Source organism: Fragaria vesca, linkage group LG4 (genome assembly GCF_000184155.1).
Source record: "Fragaria vesca subsp. vesca linkage group LG4, FraVesHawaii_1.0, whole genome shotgun sequence".
In the NCBI taxonomy this organism is placed as follows: Eukaryota; Viridiplantae; Streptophyta; class Magnoliopsida; order Rosales; family Rosaceae; genus Fragaria; species Fragaria vesca.
This window is the reverse complement of record NC_020494.1, coordinates 7,213,916-7,223,444: the sequence shown is the minus strand read 5'-3', so window position 1 is coordinate 7,223,444 and position 9,529 is coordinate 7,213,916. Positions and strand designations below refer to the sequence as shown.

General features: G+C 35.3%; 1 non-coding gene across 2 annotated transcripts; it reads right to left on the bottom strand.

Moving 5' to 3' along the window:
* Positions 1-2,487: 2,487 nt before the first annotated feature.
* On the bottom strand, positions 2,488-3,610 carry LOC101302446. 2 transcript variants are annotated; one of them, XR_184450.1, is made up of 3 exons: positions 3,431-3,610; positions 3,173-3,211; positions 2,488-2,710 (listed from the first exon to the last, which is right to left on the bottom strand). It is a non-coding gene; the product is annotated as an uncharacterized LOC101302446 (transcript). The 2 variants fall into 2 exon arrangements; XR_184449.1 differs by having other exon boundaries at positions 2,509-2,739.
* Between the last annotated feature and the right edge of the window lie 5,919 nt (positions 3,611-9,529).

Here is a 9,529-nt window from a genome sequence, read left to right as displayed (position 1 = left end):
TTACACATACCAGATCACAAAACCAAATGTCTAACTACTGAGTCTCGATATGGAAACCAGAATAAATTTAAATTTAATTTTAAGTTTAATATCTGTTCTTTATAATGAAATTGTTGCAGTCTTTTTTCTCTTCTAACATAAAGCCACTATGACAGCATAAATGTTTAAAAGATCAACAGAATGATACATACAATTCCATTCAATGCATTTCAGGTCACTATAGCAACACATAATGCATACAGCTTTATATCATTCATATCAATTATAACATCAACATGTTCATATAAAAGATATAATATAAATCATTGCATCAGATGAATAGGCATATAAACATATACAGATATATATATATTGCAATTTTAATGAACAGTACATAAGAACATTCAGAAGTTAATATATAAACATGTATTTTCTGGCTTAATGTGGATTAAACATATAGATTCCCAGAATACAAATTATATAGGAAAAAGTTTCTTTTACATGCAATTGATCCGAGCATAGTCGCTCTGATACCAATTGTATGTTTTCTTTTATCATAAACTCAATTTCTTTATAAATCTATACTAGATCAATACATGTAAACTTAATCATTATGTGTTTATATGTCAATTATACTTAGGATTGCAGACATTGTATCTATCCTAAATCTGCATAAAACATAAACATATGAACATTCAGCCTTCTTCTTATTTCACCTTTATGTTCTCTTAGTAATGGGACTAAGTATGAGAATCAGATGTGCACAAGAAGTATGAACATATGTTCCTTGGATCATGCTGTATTAATCGTAGCGTCTGGTTCAGAAAATGGAGTGGACAATTGGAGTTTAAAGAATTCGTGAATGGCTATATGTACCTGCGACGTGATCATGGAAATGGCAATGGGCTTTTTGTTATCAACATGTTGCTTTATATCCAGTAAAGACTGGTGCGAATCCTCCTCCGCCAGGTCCTGTGAACTGTGATACCTTATGGCAGTGTAATGGAGGGGAAACCTCCTGTTGTTGGACATGCCGTTCTTGGACATGCTGTGACAACTTTGGTGTCTGTTGTGAGGATCTCATTCACTGTTGCCCCCTTGATTATCCAATTTGTGGTACAGAAACGAAATTGTGCTTACAGGTATGTGAAAATTATTACTTGTTCAAGTTAGAAACAACTATGAAGCTTGATTTCTTTGTCTTTCGTTTGTTTCGGAAACTGACAAGACATATTATCCAATTGTGTGTCAAGTTACTCTACAACATATATTCCTCTATTATTACAGTCAATCCGGTTCACACAGTTTTCACGTACAAACTTTGTTACTTGCTGGACATTGAGTTATTGAAAATACTGTTTACATTCTCTACGGTGTAGTTTACTCCTCCGCTAAAATCAAAGTACCATCTGAATTTGATTCCATCATGTCTTGAGCTATTTTTCTGAGTTTAAGAGTAATGAATATGATGTGGTTGGTTGCAGGCTTATGGGAACTTAACAGTAGAAGTGCTTGAGAGTACAAGCAGAGCTGGGAAGTCAGGTACAGGCACTGCTCCTGGGACATCACGGCCGACGGCTGCCTTCCTTGATTATGGATTGGGATGTAGTGATATACCTATCCTTGCTAGCTCTGTTCAAGTAAGTTGACGTAGCTTTCCTGCTGATCGCATCCCAAACTAGGCATCCCAAACTAGGCCTCATCATGGGCCGGCCCTAATTTTCAGTAAAGTCGAGCAAGACTTTGACTTGATCAACAAAATTTAAGACCGGGTAAAATCGGGCCGGGTCTCAAACATGCAAGCCCTCACCCGCTCTTAAAACCCATTTCGTTAGGGCTAATTTTAAATAGGACTAAATAGACCCGAATGTGCTGAATATGACGCTATTTTGTTTAATGAAATAAATTAATGAGTTTTAATTTTTTTTCCCAAATATTACCTTAAGGAATATATGTGATATTTACTCATATTTAACATATTTATACATTATATTTAACTTAAGACATCTAGAATTATTAATCTAAATAGTTATATTCATATATTTCATTAATTATCTCTCTAAATCACAAAAAATCAATCGTTATTTAACAAAACAAAATACAAATTAAAAAATAAAACTTACAAGATTAGTTGTATTATATAAAAAATAAAAAACATAGTAAAACAATAAAAAATAAGTAATTATTAAGGTCTAAAAAACGGGCTTTTAAGGCCAGCCGAGCTTGGCCCTAAAAGGCTCAATAAGGTAAGGCCGTAAGATAAGGCCAAGTTTCATTTGCTTGATCCTTACCCTACCCTAATTGAAAAGGGCTAAGACCGGCCCACCCTAACAGAGGGCCGAGTAGGGCTTTGGCCCTATAGGGTAGGGCGGGCAAAGGCCGAAGGGATTAGCCTTACAATGAAGATGATTGTCCTTGAACAAGAAACTACCAAGTGAGCTAAGGCGAAAGATATGGAACAACTGCTGGCGTCCAAAACTAAACTACTAGACAGGAACCAAACTATATAATTTCAATACAAACAGAGATAGTAAGCAAACCATATATACAATAAATAGACAACACTCCATTACAAGGAGTTCAAATTATTCAATACATATAAAACTCCATTACAAGGCAAGGTCTTAAAATTAAGAGAAAGATAGTCATCCTCCAAACACCCCTGAACACCATTGCAACTATTTAGAACAGGAAGTGCCCTACTCGGGCTGTGCAATGGCCCTACAATAAACTGGAAAGTTTGTGTTACTCACGCCATTTCTGGTACCCAAAATACGATTTTCATGATAGCAACAGAACAACAACAGGTCAGCAAAATTAAGGATTAAATTAGGGCCAGTGCTAGCAGCACCTTTGTAGATAATATTTCCAATTTACAGCAACAGATTAATTCTTACTGAAATTCAAACAGAACCGAAAACACTTTGTTGATATTGTTGGCAACAGAAGAAATCTAGATAAAAAAATTGTCACCAAACAACAACAGGCCAGCAAAATTAAGGAACCAAATTAGGGCCAGTGCTAGTGGCACCCTTGTAGATAATAATTCCAATTTACAAAAACAGATGAATTCTTACTGAAATTCAAACAGAACTGCGAAGTAGGAGAACATCACAGAAAAACGCTTTAATATTGCTGGCAAAAGAAGAAGAAGATCTAGACATAAAAATTGTGATTTCACAGGAATTCTTACCCATCATCTTTCGGAACTAGTCGCTGGGACATTATCGCACTGCAATACACCGGAAAGTAATGTTAATCAGGCAATATCCGCTACATCATGAATACAAAACAACAACCCAAAACTAAGGACTAAATTAGGGCTATTTTTGTCTGATTCAAACTGAAATTCAAAGAAAAGAAAACTGGGAAGACAGAAGAATCATCTATTTCTTAATAAGATGTAGATCTAAAAATTGTAATTAGAATAGAAAGACAATGAAATTCTTACTTTCTTGAAGCCAAACACTTCTGGTAGCCTTCTATGGCCAACGGCATCGTACGCCACAAATAGTAGGTTGGACATCCATAAATCACGGTTCTATAAAACACATCAAACATTGTGGCCGCACTTGGGACAGAGAAACCACCCTTTGGCAACATTCTCGCCAATTTATCCATTGCTGGTTCTGGTTCTGGTTTTAGGGTTTCTATCTTTAAGGACATTTATATAGCTGTCCACATAATGTTTTCAGCCGTTGGATACATTTAACCACTGAGATTGTAGTTGGGCCCAACCTTAAAAAGCCCAACACACGTTGCATTTCTTTTTGTTTCCTTCTTTTAAGGAAATTGCAAACACTGCTGGTCCGTCGCTCTTCTTCAGGTTCAGTCTCTTTCTCAGTTTCTTTCATCTTCCCACTGTGTGTTTCTGATTAGGTTATCAAATTGAGACTGAAATTTGATTAGTTTTGATCGGCTTGCTGTTGCTCTGAATGCCGATATGTGTCAAACCAAGTTGCAGACATTGGCTGTAAACAAGGTTTACGGTTTGAATCAATTTTAATATCCTGCTTCTTCTTTGATGCATCTCATTAATATTTTTTTTCTGAGAAAGTGATTATATTCAAAACTGGAAAATTAAACGATGAATGCACTCAGATACAGTATTTTAGTACTCGATACTAAATTGAAGTGGAAAAACGTAAAGTCACTTCCTTCATTAATAGGATCTGAAATCTGAACTTGCTACCATCCTCATCATCTAGCGGACTGCTGCTGATCTGTTTAACTGCTACGAGATCATTGAATTGATATATGGGTAAAATTTCACGCATTTACCTAAAGAAATGGATACCCGGTGCTTTGAGGTTCTCAGAAATTGAATTAGAATATGCAGTTTGAGGTCTTGTAGCTTACAATGTATCCGTGTTAGGTTCAGACAAAGTGAGAAGGTTTGCTTTAAGGTTACTGTCATTTGTTATTTGTTGCTCGTAGTGTCATCTTACATGGTATTGCATCGATACCAGTGTACTGTCTTAAGATTGGAGCTAGTATATATGCTTGGTTCTTCTCTTATTCTATTTTACTTTTTGCTCTGTTATGCACATTGTGGACTTACTTGGACTACTGTTGCCCTAAATATTTTGAGAGAATTTGTGATTTCAAGTTTACAAGCTCATACATAGGCTTAAGAGAGAGTGTCTAAGCTATAGGATATTTACTTTTGTATATTGATTTATAAAATGTGGAAAAAGAGAATAGAATATGCTGGGTGTAGAGTGTGATATGCATCAAAGTAGTTCATAAATTCATAACTGGTGCTTAAAGTGAACATGGTAAGCCAAACTAGTGAACTTACACTTCATCTTTCAGGCTTTTTAGTTATTGCTCATTTGAGGCCCATTTAGCTAAAGTAATAAACAAACCTCTCTCTTAGGTCAACATCGCATTGGGGTCAGATTATTTGATCTAGTTATTGTAATGAAGTTTTCTGGTGGAAGATCTCCTTTTGCATTTTAAACTTTACATGTGAGCTTAGTTTTGATGCTCGGTTTGCTTATCGATATTGAACAAGGTTCTGTTGGTGGACACAAGTAGTCAGACAGTAATCGGCAAGCCAATAGTTCCAGATGCAACCGTTCATGCAGTTATTGAGGATCATGTAAGTGTGCCTCCTTTTCTTTCTCTTATTGTGCATGAGGGTGAGTAGTAGTATTAACTAGCATTTCTGGCACAACAAAATTTTACTAGAAGAGCAAAAGAATAAAGTTTTCGAGTGTAGAGGAGGGTTCTGTGGCCAATTTTATAATTGTATATAGTTAATTCCTTCTTAGTTTCTCTGTAATGCTCAGGGAAATAGTAATGGATCTTAACTTTATGTCTCAATGAAATATCACGTGAGTCCATCTCAAATATTATCAACATGACTCAATACTTGATAAATGACCTGGGATAACAATTTGACTGGCACTATACTATTGATTTATAAGTTATCGTTAGGTATCTGTGCATTCTTTGTTTCTACAAATCTGGAATTTATAATTTCATTTATTCCTTTTTAGCACAGGCATTAGATGCAAATATACTTGTGTTTAAGAAAAATAGGAGAAAGCGTTACCAGAGGATCAGAGGTCATCCCCAAGGTATGTTCAGCAATCACTCGTCTAAAAGTTGTAATGCATTTTTCTTGGTACATTGATATTCATTTTTCTTGAAATACTTTTACATGAATTAACCAATAACTTCTTGGCATGGCCTCGCACTGCTGATGATGAATCCTATCACTGAGACATAATTTCATTGTCTAGCCACACACTATGAATGAATCTTTAACACGTTCACTCACTCTATCTCTGTAATGTATGTTTATGACACTCTTAATTAGTAGCGTTTGTTGCTGTGAATTTCAAACCTTTTTAATCTTAATTAATGTCACTTGAACAGATCTTGAATCACCACTTATTTATCTTTTTATTTGTTTCACCATCAGCTGATAATAAGTCACCAGAAAATTTGCCACTGACCAAATTCAGTTCCAACAGAAATTTGGGATATTATATGAAACGGTTTGTGCTGAGAAAAGGGTATCAAAAACGCATGATTTTGGTGAACCTGGTTTTTTTATCTTGACATGGGTTTGCAGTGATTTGTGCTATTTGACACCTTATGTTGTACTAATTTTATCAGTCAAGTTGAAGTGGAAATGATGAAAGTTGTGTACAAGTTCAGCCACATTTTAGTCGGTATTCAAACTCTGATCTGAACAAATAGAAAAGTAATGGTTTCTCTGTATAGTCTACATGCGTATTCAACTGAAAGTATTTTGGTTCTTGTGCTTTTCTGTCTTGGCTTTTTCTATGGATAAAACTTTGTTTATTTTGCTCTTAAACGACTGTCCTGGAAGTTGTTTGGGTTGAAGTTTTTTTTATTAAGTTCATCATTTCTCAGCAAAACCATCATTGCTTTTCTGCACGAAGCTCCAAATTGCAATATATATCCTTAATGGGTTTCTGCGCACTGGTACCATTTTATAGAAAGGCAGAGATGCATCAAAGAAAGGCAGAGATGACTAGGCATTCATATGCCTTTATTGCATTGCCTGGTTAGTATAAGCCTGCACTGCACATCCTTCATAATTGTTTTGGTTTTGCACCAAAATTCTTAAAGCAATCATATACATATGGTCCTTCATGGCTTTTAACACCATGCTGGCCACTTTAAGAAGGTGACTGTATCACATTCTATTCTGGGATGTGATTTGCTAGTGGATCCTATATATAATGGAGTTAGTTCTAAGTAAAACATATTAATTCATGTAATGCTTTCCTTTTTGGGTGTTCTTGACACTCATCAAAACCCCAAAGTCCGTTTCAGATGAAAAAATGGAAACAAACAGACAAAAGGCTATAGAGCCCCCTTCCGGTGGTGGTGTTGCTCTCAGCTACCCAGGTTATGAAAAACATGTGGTCGACCGGAAAAAACTACATCATAAAATGGAAACAGAGTTTACACTTGAACTAATTAGGTTCTTTATTGTTTACAGTTTGGGAATCTTCCCTATTGGTTTCGAGCAAACACATGGCTTGTACCGCCTGTTGCAGGGTAGTCACCTTCAGGTTGTTGGGATATCGGCCAATTATGTATGTCAAGGAACCCCAAAAGAACACAGCAAACCAAGAGAAACAACCACAGAGATAAGACACAAAGAACACAGATTTAAGGTGGTTCAGCAAAACTTTTGCCTACGTCCACCGGCAGAAAACACTTCCACTATATTAATAATGGGTACACCAGAAAGAATAAGAAAACAAGGACTCTCTCACTTCTCTTCCTATCTCTCTCCTCTCTGCCCTCTCTCACCCTCTAACCGAGAATGGAACACACTTTGGTCTTCGTCTCTACGATACAAAACCTAGAACTAAACCTCTCCTTATATAGCCATAAGGATCTTCAAATCTCTTCACCATATAGGAATCTTATTCCTATTAGTGGTAGGCAATAATGCCTCCTTCCTTCTCTGTAATCTACCAAGATTACATGTATACCATCATCAATAAGGATATCCTTTCCTTATTGGAACACCATACTCTAAGACGAAACATCTTAGGAAAAACACATGGGCTGGAAACCCAACACAGGTTTCCCTGCTCTCCAACTGAAGGACCTTGGGGAGGAAATGGTGGGGGTCTTGGAAGAGATGAGCAATTCGATCTGATTCCTTGGGCTAATGAGTTTTGGTTTATTGCATCTATGCCTTGCAAGACACGGCTCTTCCTCCAGATACCTTCATTGCAAGGAGTTTCTTACTCACTGATACAATCCATCAGGAAAGGAAACTGTGGTGCTTCACTCTTCTGCAAGTATGCTCTGCTTCTTTTTCCATTGGTATTTCGGAAACAACTGTAATCAATTTCAGGAATTCAAATTTTACGTAAATTTGTGAATGTTTTTTTTTAATTTCCATCAAGTTACAACATATTAGTGTTGGTAAATTTGTTGTCCCATGTTTCCTGGTGCCTCTATTCTCATCTTCAATGCTTGCTGATGGTAAATTTTTGATCATGGAAAAGTTGATACTGTTGCAGCCTTGTAGGTGGTTCACTATCTGTCTTCAAGCCTTGTGAAGTGAGTACCTCAATTTTCTAAACTGTTTCTTTTCTGGGTCTTGAGTGATTGTTCTGTTTTCTCCATGCCTATAATACTATATTGATATTATGTATGTTCAAGTGGATCTTGTTCTCTGATGTGCAATTCTTCAGTATATTAGGGGTTGTTCAGTATCATTTTACAGAACAGTCTTTTGTTTGTAGAAAATGAAAACGACTGTAAATGTGTTTGGTTAATCATCTCTGAAAACACGGAAAACAAGATTCTGAATACAGATTTATGATTAAAGTTTGGAAAACATCTCTGGCATGTTTTTCTTGTTTTTAAGAATACGGACTATAAACAACAAAACATCGGTTTTTAGAATTCTTTACCTGGCTCTTGATTCATAAATCTATTCTCTCCTGCATCTCTTGTATGCTACAGATGACTGACAAACATGCTTTCAATTTCTTATGACGTCGATCTTCATTACAACCTATACTTGACAGAGATTGAAGCTTCTACCTACTTCATTATCGATTTTCTTTGTCAAACGTAAATCATCATCAATATTATCTAAAAATGAATCTTTTCTAGTCTTTGTGATTCTGAAATTATTTGGCTAATTATATATTCTATTTTGATTTTGACTATTTGGATAGGAATGAGGCTTCTCAAGTCTCAGGGAAAGATTGAGGAGAGGCTGCTGGTTGCGCACCATAGTGTCTGACTCATGTGTTCACTGTTTACCAAAGGTCGAATCATCTTGTGGTTGAGATGATGCAATGAAGTAATTTTGTTGATCTCTCTTTTGGCATGTGGACATTGTTCTGCTAAAAATTTTGTAGTCTATATCTAGTGGAGTATGCAATTTTTTTTTTTTAAATAATAGTAGAGTATGTATATGAATTGAGAACTGGTGTATACCCTATTTGTTCATCTTTTAGGCCTAGTTTGGTACAGCGTTGCTTTAAAAAAAATCAGTTTCTATCCAAACTTTTAGATTTTATAGTGTTTGGTAAATAAAAGAAAAACAGTTCTTTTTTTTAAATTACAGGTCACTGGCAGCAGCTTTTAGAAGTAACCTGAATGTTACTTTTAAAATCAGCTGTCACTAAAAACACTAGAAATTAATAAATTTTATCTTGACAGCACTTTTAAAATTAATATTTACCAAACATAAAACTGTTTTAATTCACAGCTGATTATTTTCACAGTACAGCAGTAACAGTTTTTTTTAAAGTCACAGCAATACTAAACTAGCCTTTAATTCTACTCGACTGAACTTTTGTTAAGAGTGTTTTTGATATCAATATAATTTTTATTGTTTTTTTATTTAGTCCCCAAGGGTTTTTGACTTTCTTATTCTACTTTTTCTTTTATTAATTCTGCAGCCGGATGCATTCTCAAATTTGATCTCTTGTTTTCAATTGCAAAACAATTTTTCAAAATTCTCATTCTGTTAAAGATAGACCCTTAAGCCTAGTTTGGTACAGCTTCGCTTTTTAAAAAAAAAAAA